This window comes from Dendrobium catenatum, unplaced genomic scaffold, assembly GCF_001605985.2.
Source record: "Dendrobium catenatum unplaced genomic scaffold, ASM160598v2 fragScaff_scaffold_621, whole genome shotgun sequence".
Lineage (NCBI taxonomy): Eukaryota > Viridiplantae > Streptophyta > Magnoliopsida > Asparagales > Orchidaceae > Dendrobium > Dendrobium catenatum.
This window is the reverse complement of record NW_021319083.1, coordinates 11,871,310-11,884,718: the sequence shown is the minus strand read 5'-3', so window position 1 is coordinate 11,884,718 and position 13,409 is coordinate 11,871,310.

The following is a 13,409-nucleotide window of genomic DNA, read 5'->3' as shown; positions in this document are numbered from 1 at the left end:
GTTCATCAGCTCATTGCCCCCAGCCTTCCCAAGGCGCATATTCAGTCCTTTTAGTATAGTTCAACTTGTAACCTCAGTCTGCCCATTTGTTTGAGGATGGGCCACAGCTATGTGTACCAATTAAATATGGAGATCCTTATAAAATGTTGTGAAAGTTTTTCTAGTAAACTGAGTTCCATTATCGGTAATGATCTTTGCCGGAATGCAAAAATAATAAATTATATTTTTCCAAACAAATTATTTGGTATTTGCTTTGTTGATTTTTGCTAGGGGTTCAACCTCTACCCATTTAGTAAAATAGTCCACGACCAAGATGATAAACTTTTATTGTCAGGTAGCCATAGGAAACATCCCCATTATATCAATCGCCTATTAGGCGAATGTCCATGGGCTTTCAAGCGATGAGATCTCTATGGCAGGTGAATGGGAAAGGTTGGCGTGCAGTTGGCAATTATTACATTTTTTGACAAACTCTAATGCATCTTACTTTTTCATGGGCCAATAGAACCCCTGCCTAATAATCTTAAGAGAGAGTGATTTTCCTCCTAAGTGCTATCCATATATACCTGAATGAACTTCCCGTAGTGCATAATCACCGTCTGACGATGGGAGACACTTAAGATATGGCCCAGTAAAGGCTCACTTATATAATTCTCCATTAATAATAGTGAAGTTAGCTGCTTGCCTTCAGAGTTGCATTGTATTTGTCAAGTCTTCAGGCAACACACCATTTTGCAAGAATGATAAGATAGGAACCATCTAAGAGGGTTCTCTTGACTCATCAATGGATTGTATAATCCAGGGACTTTCAATGCTCGAGAAGTGTATTTCCTCGATATACCTTCTTTTGAAAATGTCCCCTATTATTGATGTAGCGAGTTTTGGGAGAGCATCCGCACATGCATTCTGCTCCTGGAGTATATGAACAATTTGATACTCTTTTACGTGGGTAAGAAGTGACTTCACTATGCCATAATATGATGCCAAATAAAGATTATGGGCATCAAATTCTCCTTCTACTTGAGAGGCGATAAGTTGTGAATCAGTATGAACCATCAAATTGTAAACATCATAGTCTATGGCCAATCATATTCCTGCAACAAGAGCTTCGTACTCAGCAATATTATTTGTAGCAGGAAACTTTAGTCAAAGCCCTTATTCGAAAGTGAATTGTTGTGGAGAGATCAATATGATTCTTACACCAGCACCAGAATTCCCAGTGGCTCCATCGACATATAATGTCCAGCGAGGTGAAAGATGAGGAATGGCTGATGGTTCGTCAAAGGCAGGGTTGGTACATTCAACCACAAAGTCTAAAAAGTACTTATAACTTGAAGTAAGGTCTAGGAAGAAAATGGATATCAGACTCTCCAAGTCCCACTATCCACTTGATTAACCTTCTAGATGCCTAAGATTTTGGAGAATATTTCTTAAAGGGAGATTTGTATAGACTCCAATCGTATGAGCTTGAAAATAGGGGCATAATTTTCTGGCTGAGAAGACTAACGCTAAAGCTATCTTATCTGCTAATGGGAAATATATTTTTATTTCAGATGTTTATTGCTATTTAGAACTTCCTCCAAATTCAAAAAGCATAACACATCCATCACCTCACATCTCAACATGCTAATGTTTTCTTTACCATAACATTTCATCACATCAATATTCATGGGATGTATAACGATCTTATGGATCGATGCATTTCCCACTGTCGAGGTGGATGTAACCATGGATCCATTGAATTTCATTACCTCTATAATTATCTTAAATTACAGCCGCCTTATGAAACTGAAGTTTTACAAATTCTACAACTAGGTTCATGCACAAGAGGTGCTGGCCACACCTATAAATAGAAAGAAAATAAGTCATAAACTCTTCTCTATTCAACAGATCAAATATGAATCTCAATTTAGGAACATGCATGAGAGATAGAGACTATCACATGTGGACAGATTCAATGATGCCTGATCCTGCTCAGTTCTACCCCACACATGAACACTTACTCGATTCTCTCATGTCATGATCATCTCTATACATTTCTACTTTGCATACACGTCTCCACTTTGACCCAACAAATGAGCATATCCACTTGACAATGCTTGATAAACCTAATTGAACCTCATTAAACCCAATTTGACTCAAAATAGGCACCAAATCATGTTTAATTTTATGAAATTAATTTTACCATACTGAATTGAACCCAAATCAACTCAAATTGATTCAAATTGAGCTCAATTCAGGTTAAAAATATGACCCAAATTAGCCCAATTAACTAAAGGATAACTACAATTAACTTTCAAGCTAATTTGACTCTAGAATCATGAAATCAAATTTATGGGTCCATATTTAATTACAATTTCACCTCTATAACTATCATAATGCTTAGTCACATGATTTCCTAATTTGGAGAAATTATTCATTGCGGTCACCGAAGTGTTTAGAGGAGAATCAGAATGTGCCATGTCATCCGATACTAAGCGGTACATAGTAACGGTACACAATAAAAAATAACGTGGCATGTTCTGATTCACGTCTGGATGTACGATACCACATAGAATATTTTCTCCTTAATTTGTGCATAAATTCAAAGGGCTTTTGTGGGTTTGAATGAACAATATGTCATTCTCATGATTCCAGCTTGCGTGAAACCCTGAGGGAGGGAGTTTTACTAGGGGATTAAGTTCATTTCCTACTCCCTCACTATTTTGATTCTTTTACGGGTTCCAACCAAATGAACGGCTTGCTCCCTCATGAAACCTCTCTCCCGATCTCTCTTTCTCTCACTTCCCACAGGCCACACATAACCTCGCTCGGTCTGGTCCTCCTCTCCCTCTCCCATCACATGTTGAATATTTGACCATCCCAACCTCTCAACCAGCATCATGCACCCCCTTCTCTCCTCCTCTGACATCGTGCTGTGGTTCGACCAGAACTCTTAATTTGACCCTGACACTAGCCCTCTCACCCAAGCTCTCACCTTTGACTGAATTAACTCCCCATTTGTCTGACCTGTAGATCCCATCAACTTCTGATCCAAGATCTTATCGCCAGCTTGCTTCTAACATTTTTATATTAATTTCAAAATCAAATCAGCTGAGTTACCATTTTCATGTTTTTATAAAATGAATAAGTGTGGACTATCCTGGTATATGGAAATTATAGGCTTCTCTTGCTTGCTTTATGTTAATTTTAAAATCAATCAGCCCAGATATCTTTAACATGGTTTTATAGAATGAATAAGTGTGGCCATTCTTAGTATATGGTAATTATAGGCCTCTCTCACTTTATTTATGTTAATTTCAAAATAAAAAAATAAGTTGAGTTATTAGTATCATATATTAAAAAAATAAAGAGAGTCAAATTCGATAGATGGTGACTTTAAGCTTTCACTTTGTTTATTTTGATTTCAACATCAAATCGGTATAGTTATCAATATCATGCATCTTAAAAAAAATTGAATGTATATTACGGATAAATTTTGACTAGATGATCAGATTTATACTTACAAACGAAAACCTGCTTAGACAAGTAAGACAACAGTATTTTAGATAATAGAGATTACGCTAAATAAATTTTTCTATATCTCAAACTGAAGTACAGTAGGCCTATTTATAGTGTTTAGATGACTATGAGTAGTTCATTACAAGTACATGTGTTCAAATATTAGTGGTGCCTACCTTGTGGCTGTACTTTCTTGATTTCGGATGTTTCTAGATTGTTGTTTGTTAATACCCCCGATAAGCTGATGGGTCGATATGAGCAATCAGTTTGTTAGCTAGTAGCTTGAACCGGGATGTTGAGAGGGATTTAGTGAATAAATCCGCTAGTTGATCCTTGGAAGAAATGTGGTGAACTTGAATAGAATGATTATTTATGCAATCTCTAATGAAATGGCAGTCTATCTCTATATGTTTGGTATGAGGGTGATATACCGGATTGTTTGCCAAGGCTATTGCCGAAGTATTGTCATAATACAATTTAGTTGGTTCGGTTTGAGGGCAGTCTAACTCTTGGAGGAGTCATCGAAGCCATGTGATTTCAGTTGTAGCTAAAGAAATTGCTTGATACTCTGCTTCTGTTAATGAACGTGCTATAGTTATTTTCTTTTTAACACTCCATGAGACAAGAGATGTGCCTAAGAAATTGTAATACCCTATTGTTGTTTTGCGGTTATGATGATCACCTGCCCAATCCGAGTCAGCATAATATTGAAGCATCAATGAGTTACCATTGATAGGTAGGCCAAACTATAGTTCCTCGAATGTATCATAATATCATTTCAGTGCTTCAAAGTCACTTATTTTTGGTTGATGCATATGTTGGCATGCTCTATTCACTACATAAGAAATATCTGGTCATATGAGTGTTAAGTATTGCAATGTTCCAACAAGTTGTCGGTATAGCTTAGGATTATTAAACAATTTTGACTGAGTTGTTGGGGCTGCTTTGATATAGCTCGGTGTGGCAACTGCTTTGCTATTCAACATTTCTGTGCTTGCCAGAATATCTTCAATATACCTTGTTTGTTGAAGTAACATTCTCGTGGGTGTTTTTGTGACGGTTATACCAAGAAATTGATTTAAAGAGCCCAGTTTTCTCATTTTGAACTTGCACTGAAGCTGCTCAAGGAGATGATTAATGGATGAAGTATTGTTCCCAGTTACTATAATATCATCAACATATATGAGTACATAAACCTTTGTATTGTGTTTCCAATGAATAAGTAGTGACGGATCTGAGTGGCTTGTAGTGAACTCAAGTTGATGAAGGAAGCCGATATGCATTTCAAACCATTGACGCGATACTTGTTTAACATTGTAAAGGGCTTTGTTTAATTTGCAAGTGTATGTTGGATGATTAGCATCTGAGAAGCCTGGTGGTTGCTTCATGTAAACTTCCTCAGATAAAGATCCATGCAAGAAAGCGTTGGATACATCTATTTGATGTGTAGGCCAGTTGTGATGAAGTGTCATAATTAGTAGTGTCCGAACAATTGTTATTTTTGCTACCAGACTGAATGTTTCAGTGTAATCAATTCCAAATTCTTGATTGTATCCCAAAGCAACTAATATAGCTTTGTACCTTTATATCATGCCATCTGAGTTATATTTGGTTTGATAAGTCCATTTACAACCTAGTATGTTTTGACTATTTGTTGGAGGAACTAGATTCCATATTCCTTATGATTGCAATGCTTGAAACTCTTGGGACATTGCTTTATGTCAATGTTCATGCTTGACTGCTTGTTTGTAAGAAATAGCATCGGGGTTGGTGAGTGAGATCAAATACTAGTTTGGGTTTGAGTTTCCCTTTTTGGAAACGAGTTTTTTTTAGATGTGCAATAGGACATTTGGCTGGTGGAGTGGTAGAAGGCATAATAATAGAGGGAGATGTAGTATTCAGGAGTCTTGTTTTGGGAGAAGCATTTTGTGGTGTTGTAGATGGTACTGGGAAAGAGTGAGGATCAGCTGCAGTGGGTAATGTAGAAGTCGGGACTAACAAAAGAGGAGGGAGCTATCTATAATAGAGGTTTGACTAGTGTGAGATGGTGGAGACTGATTGCAAAATGGAAACTTGTTTTCATTAAAAATTACATGCCAAGAGATGAATACCCGTTGAGTGATATGATCAAAACATCAGAAACCTTTTTGATTCAATGCATATCTTATGAAAACACATGGAATAGAAAGAGGGGATAATTTGGATTTAGAGTAAGGTTTCATCCATGGAAATCATGAGCATTCGAAAGTTTTGAGGTGATTGTATGATGGTGGAATTTGGTAGACTAGTTCAAAAGGAGTTTAATGTTGGAGAGTGATGGTGGGAAGGCGATTAATGAGGTAAATGGCAGTATGTAACGCCTCAACCGATAATGTGTGAGGAACATTGGAGTGGATCAGTAGACTTCTGATAGTTTCTAAAATATGGTAATTTTTGCGTTCGGCAACACCATTTTGAGCTGGTGTATAGGGATAGGTATACTGATGAAAGATTCCCCAATTTTTACAGTAGATTTTGAATTTATTGTTTAAGTATTTTTCACCTCCATCTGTATGAATAGTACAGATATTGGCATTAAATTGACATTTAATGAACTTGTGAAAATCCATAAATGTGTGTATAACATCCAATTTTTGAATAAGTGGAAATACCCAACAGAATCGTTAATAGTCATCGATGAATGTAACAAAGTAATGATAGCCTTGCATTGATGTAGTAGGGGTGTGGACCTCATTTTTGTATGAGGTCATTAGGAACAATCTAGACCCTAGGATCTATCCAAAACCTAGATCAATCCAGACCTTAGGATCTACCTAGATCTTAGATCAATCCAAACTCAAATCCAAGGCTAAAGGTCCAAGTCCTGAAAGCCTTTTCCATTGAATTTTCAAACACTTTAAAACCCAATCAAACAATCTATGATTCAAAGTCTATTATTTACATATTGATAGAACATGTCTCTAGAGGCAACCCTCTAAATTTGAGCCCATTCAGAGGTCTCTAATCTCAGAAATTGAATTGAAATCCAAAGGCTGTAAAATTTTCAAATATTTACGGTCTATGCCACTAGACCTATCCCCTCGTGAAATTTGACTTTGGAGCCTTCTCCAAACCTTCTAATCACACCCAGACCCGTGATCATGATGTGTTAAGACTTAAAATGCACTTTGGTGGACCCATTTTGACCCCCAATAGATCAGGGATCAAAATGACCAAAATACCCCTTAGGGATTCAAATACCCATTTCAAACCAAATGAACTCCAAATTGCTTGGAACCACTTCCAACAATTTTTAAATAATAAATCAAACCTGTTGAGACTAGACCCACCCCCTGGGACCACCTAGTTGACCAATTCAATCTAGGTTGACTCAAATACCCCTTAAGAGTTTAAATGGGTCATTCCAACCCATTTAGCTATTTCAAATCATTCAAGCTCTCAAACCCACTTTAATTCATGATTCAAACAAAATCAAATTTGTTTGGAGTCAAACCATGATCAATTTGACCAAGTCAATTCATTTTGACTTGATCAAACCCATAGAACATATTCATTCAAGCTTCAACCCATGGTTTTATATTTCCACCAAATAACTCCAAGCAGCTGGAATGGACACTTGGCTGCCACCTTAGCATTCATCTTGATTGTTTGATTGGTCAAATAGTCAAACCAAGCTTTAAATGGGTTAAATATGGTACAATTAACCCCTTAAGCTAATCCACTCAAGCTCAAATCATTCCAGTTGATTAAACAGCCTCTATAACTTTCCTAGATCTACTCTCAACAGTTGATTTATGATCAAGTGGTTTAAATCACTCCACATGTCCAAATGGGGACCAAGGGGCCTTTCCATCTCATGTGTCCTCTTGTCCTTTGATCTAGGCTCCTAACCATCCTAGGGACAGGTGTCTTGATCTTAGAAACCCTTCCAGTTAATCCCATCCATTCATTTGGCCTAGGGACAATTGAATAGGGCAAAACCCCTAAAATCAAACTCATTCTATCCTAACCCTTCTCTCTCCATCCCAGCCTCCTCAAATCTAGTTCTAAGCTTATTTGAGCTTCTCAGGCATTTCTCAACCATTCTCGACCGAAATACTAATGGTCAAAGCTAATCAGCGACCAGATTCCGGATAACCAAGACCACATTCCGTCCAGGCTTTATTACCATCCATCCAGGCATTCATGAATCAAGGTTTCTTCTACAAAATGAAGCGTGAATAGTCTACAAATGCAACAAGTTCATAAACGGTCCAAACCATCCCTTTTTAAGATGAAAATCTTAAACCCTATGTAGCAGCACTTAGATTAAAATAGCTTTCTAAAAAGCTATTTTCAAATCGTTTGAAGTACTCCCCATGATTTCTGTTCACCTAGCCAATCTAGGTTTAAAATTTCATTAATTTTAGTTAATGGGATATCCTAAATGAGCCAAAAAACCTATCCTAGGGCTCGGTTTATGCAAGCCTGAACTGCAAAAAATCAGGGCTGTTAATCCTTTGATCAGCAGCATAGATCTTGCTATTCCTGGGATATATCCGATCACACATATCCATAGTTTGCACGGATCATGGTCTGGCGAGATCCTCGACGTCCATTCAAAACTGCAAGATTAGTTCTCTACCATCAGATCTCTGTTAATCGAGATCAAACGACGGGATCTAATCTCCACCATCGGATTAAACCCTCGCAGATCTGACAGCTGCGGCGCGACGTAGAAGCAAATAAGTGAATTGTGCGTGGGTCCTGCCGCGCACCAATAATCTGGTAATGATTGTGACGCCACGCAATCATTACCAATGATTGGCCGCAGTTTGAAAAGGCTAATCGGGACATGCCATGTGTCATTCGTAAGGCAGTTGATTTAAAAAGATTTTAATTTAATTTAAAATAATTTTTTAATTCAAATTTCTTCTAAAAATTAATTACAATTATAAAAAAAATATTTATTTTATATAAATATTATCAAAAAATTATAAATGTTAATATAAAATTAATTTAGGATACACTAAAATTCAATTTAACTATTTAATTAAACTTAAATTTAAATATTATTTTAATAATTTTAAATTTTAAAAATATTTAAGATTTAATTTAATTTAAGTTTATATATATATATATATATATATATATATAATCTTTAATATATTTAAGAGGTCCCTTTGAAATCTTAAACATAGGTTGAATGCGTGAATAGAATTTATGGGTGATTGATTAATGAATAATTATATTTTAATTATTTAATAATTACATCATTAGTTATTTTAATTAATATTAATCCTTGCATGCTTAGGAAGCACACACCACTTAGCTTAGGCTCTCCTAGATCTAGGAATTGATTGTGATTGTGTTCATGCATGTACATGTTGGTCAATGGTTAGCAAAACTTTGATTCAAACATATACAATCTAGTGACAATAATTAAGGACATGTTTCGAAAATTTAGAGATATGCTAATAATTAGGATACACATCCTTTTGACTTGAAAATTTTAACACTTAAACATAGTGACACATACAGCCCATAAAAAGTTTTTCACTTATTTCAAACCATTGAGGCCCTTAATTAATTTACTTAAGATTAATCCCTTAATTTAGCACTTAAACATTATAAAAATTGTAATAAATCCAAAAAATACACATAATACCTCAAATTGACCAAAATTCAATTTACAACTTAGGAAAAATAAAATCCCTTTGATTTTACAGCGAACTTGAAATTAATTTAATTTTAAGTGAAATTTAATATTCAATTATTTAATTAATTAAAAATAATTAAAAATTCCAAAAAATTCTCAAACACTTGGAAATCTCCTCTTAGGTTATTCCTGACCTTTGGAGTTTATTTTAAGGAGTTGGGAGTTCATTTGGACTCAAATCATAAAAATCCCCTTAATTAAACAGTTTTTAAAAATTCAATAAATGCATCGAACTTTGAAAAATCATAACTAAGTGTTGAAAAATCCAAATCAAGAAAACTTAGTGTATAAAAACTCATATTAAGGTCTAATATTTTAATAAAATACTAACTTTCCTTAAATCACTTTTAATTAAAAAGTTAATTTTAAACTCCTTAATTAAATGATTCAAAAAATGGAGAAAATTCTTAAAACTCAAAAATCACTTTAAAATTCATGAAATCTTTAATTAACCTTAAAATTTATTATCAACCAAATTTAATTAAAATTTATTAACTTTCAAATCTTAATACTTAAACTTTAATTAAATATGTCCCTTCAGCCTTCCAACCAATCAAACCTTAAGCAACTTCAATCAAATTTCCTATATAGGACATTTCCCAATCACAGAGCCTTACTCACACACTTTAGATGATTGGCTAAGCCACCACTTCTAGATTTAGGCTAGGCTGGTGTTTATTTTTTTACAATTGTGTGCCAAGTTTTCTGTGGTTTTCACTGCATGCTATTATCTAGCTTAGAATTAATGTGTTTATTTACTTACTTCATACATTTTGTGATTGATTATGCGTTAGATCTACCATTAGATTAGGGACAATTTATACCAATTCAATCTTATGCAGGTGGCCATGCTCATACAGAGCACTAAAATTAAAGGGGGCAAATAAATAATTAAGCTTTAAAATTAATTTGCATAGGTGCTCACTATGCTTAAGACCCCCTTTAAATTTAAAGAGAATAGAAAAGTGTGGCTATAATTATACATTTTAATTTTCAAATATTAACTGCTTGGGATTAATTAACTGTTGATTATAAGGATAACCCGTAGGTTATTGAGTATAGAATTTTATCTTTTATTAAATATAATTTGAGATGTATTTGAGCAATAATTATAAAAGTGATTTAAGAATGGGATATTGGTATCCAACTTGGATTCCAAAGAGGAGAAGATATCCCTAAAGGGTAGAGTCTTCTTTCATTTGGAAGATCAAGTTAGGATACCTTTCAAATATCTAAAGAGAAAAGATAACACTCCTTTCAAGAGGGAGTTTCTTTTCATTTGGATATCTGAAACTGACGAATCAAGAAGCTTGTGGGAGGACAAAGAAATAAAGAATGAAAATACCTATTCTTAAAGTCATTTGAGTCTTTGGATTAGAAATCTTGATTATTGTCAGTGGTGCCAGGCCACTTTACTCTCTGCAAATCCTGGTTTGTAATATTAAGTGACAATAGCCACATAGATATTCAATTTGAATAATTAATTTAATTGAATGTGCATTAGAAATTATATATTTTTCTAATCTTTTTATTTGTATGTCGTATTTACTTTAGCCTGGAACAATCGGAGGCTCATGAGGGTATGATAAAAATTCTTTTACTTAAACCAATTAAAAGTTTTAGCTCAGATAGAAACTCTAACGGTCCTAAGAAGTAAGCTCAGACTCGCCGAGGGTTTTTCATGCACCATATTATACCTTCTCTACCTTGTTAGGAACTTCCCCGCCTATGGGGTTTGACAGACCATCCACATGTTGCTTTTACCTAGACTGTGCACACGCTCTGACCTTGTACTACTTACCTAAACCCTCACATATACTACACACAAGCTTCGATTGAGTGTTGCTTGCCCTTGCATGTGCATATGCGTGCCTCCATGTTGCAACTAGCTTCTCTGCTCTGCTCAATCCAACCAAGCACATCTGCTCCCTTTTGTATGGTTACTTTATCAGGAAGAAATTGAGATTTCAAAATTTTCATAAACAATGGTACCAAAATCCATCTCTCATACCAATTGTTTTGCAAAAAAAAATAATATAAAACTAAAAAATACACAAACGAACTAAATGAACATGATGTGATTTATGTGATTCATTGAAGAATTTCTTACATTCAAAAGGAGTGGTAGATTTCATTATTGTGGAGAAATATTGTTACAATTATATTCATACTTTAATTATAGCAGCCCTTAAATATCATTTTATAGATTTAAAATAAAAACTAAGAAGGAAAACATGATCAATGATCTAACAATGCCATAATTAGATCTCACAATTAATGGAATAATTAGATCTCCTAATTAATGTTGTAATTACATATGGAAAGTCAGTGAAGCCAATAAAATTTTTCCAAAAAAGCGATGGACCTAGCTAGATAACCAAAGGAGGAAGAAACCTCATTAATAAGAAGGATAAAGTCATGAAGACCCTTATATGTTGGATATGGAGGAAGAAATTGTGAAAACTTTACCTAGCTTGTGAATGTCGCATGATATTTTGATCGGTTGTTAGAGAGGGGGGGGGGGGGGGGGGGGAAGCAGAAACTTTAAAAATAATTAAAAGAACACATGATTGTATTTAGAACCAAATAATTTTTTTATGTTATTGATTTTTTTGGTATATTTAATTAAAAGTGCTTAATAATATTGTAGTATTTTTTTTTTGTAGTGATAGTAAATTTTGACATAATTTCCAAAAATTCATTTTGATGGTAGCACAAATTAGCATCTAAAGAAAACAAGAAACTCCCTTAAATAAGAAAACATAAATATATTATTTCTTCATTTCAGCCTAGAATCTTGAGCAGATGGATTAATACTAACACACATCGATCCATCTCCAAAGGCAGGAGACGAAGAAGTAAAAAATGAATGAGAAAGAAACACTAAACCTCCAAACCAACGAACATCACAAGGACCACCAGTAGGTGGGGTTTGGAGACCCTTCGTCGCAATCAGAAAGGCTAATAACATAAATTAAAAAAATTGCCTAAGCCTAAAAATTTCCTAATCCTAGATACTCATATTCAGTGGAAATTTTTCTATGGGCTGTAGATGTCACTAGGTTCGAATTTTTTCATGTCGATAAGAAGTGTATCATATTTTGTGGGATTATTCTAAATTTTTTAGACATGTGTCCTTAATTATTGTTCTTAAGGTGACACTAAGTTTAAGTGGGCTTAAAGGCTATGCTTAACTAACCCTTGAATAATCATAATAATACACACACATAAGCATAATCATGTCCTTAAAACTAGGAGAACCTAAGACTAGCTATATGTGTGTGCAACCTACACATGCAAGAGTTAAAAATAATTTACATGCATAAAGCTTTGATTAGTGAACAATTAGGATACAACTATTTACTAATCACACTACAGGAAAAATTCCCAAAACCGGCGGTTAGCATGTCTAAACCGGAGGTTTCTCGGCGGCATAAAGGTAGCCGGTAAAAATTGTGTAGGAAATCCTTATCGGCGGCCTTTTACCGACGGTTTTTTTAGCTGGCGGTTTTCTGGCAGTACACGCCGCCGGTGTCGACCGGATTTGTAACCGGTGGCATTCCGGCCATTAAGCCACCGGTTATTTTACCGACGGCTAACCGCCGGTCACCTTACCGACGGTAAGCCGGCGGTTAAAGCTGGCGTCGTGTGTGCGCTAAACCGCCGGCAAGCGCCGGTACACCGCCGTTACCATTACCGGCGGTAATCGGTGGTCAAGGCCGACGGTATTACTGACGGTGTACACCGCCAGACTTCTGCCGTAACACCGCCGGTGGCCTTCGGTAACTGCCGGTATAATACCTGTGGTGTAATAACGGTACAGGCGGCTTAGCTTTGGCCGTCCGGTATCTTCGTTTCCGGCGGCCAAAATGCCGGTTGGCCGCCGAAAACCTGTAGCACCTGAAAAAAAAAATTAACAACATTCCCTCTATTTGAGGGAAGTTTACCCTAAAGTCTAAACCTGTAGAAAGAGCAATACATAATAAGATATTTTGGGCCACACGCCGCTATATTCATCAGAATTATAAACATAACCACAAATCAAATAAATAAGTTTACTATCGGGGAAATATATTTTCTAACTTGCAGAGGATGATTGGTACGTTATCCTCGTACCTCCGTAAAGCATCTTCACTTAGTTTAGATAAACATATGTCTTTGAAGAAAATGCTAAGCTCAATCAACGGATTTGATATATACTCGGGTAACA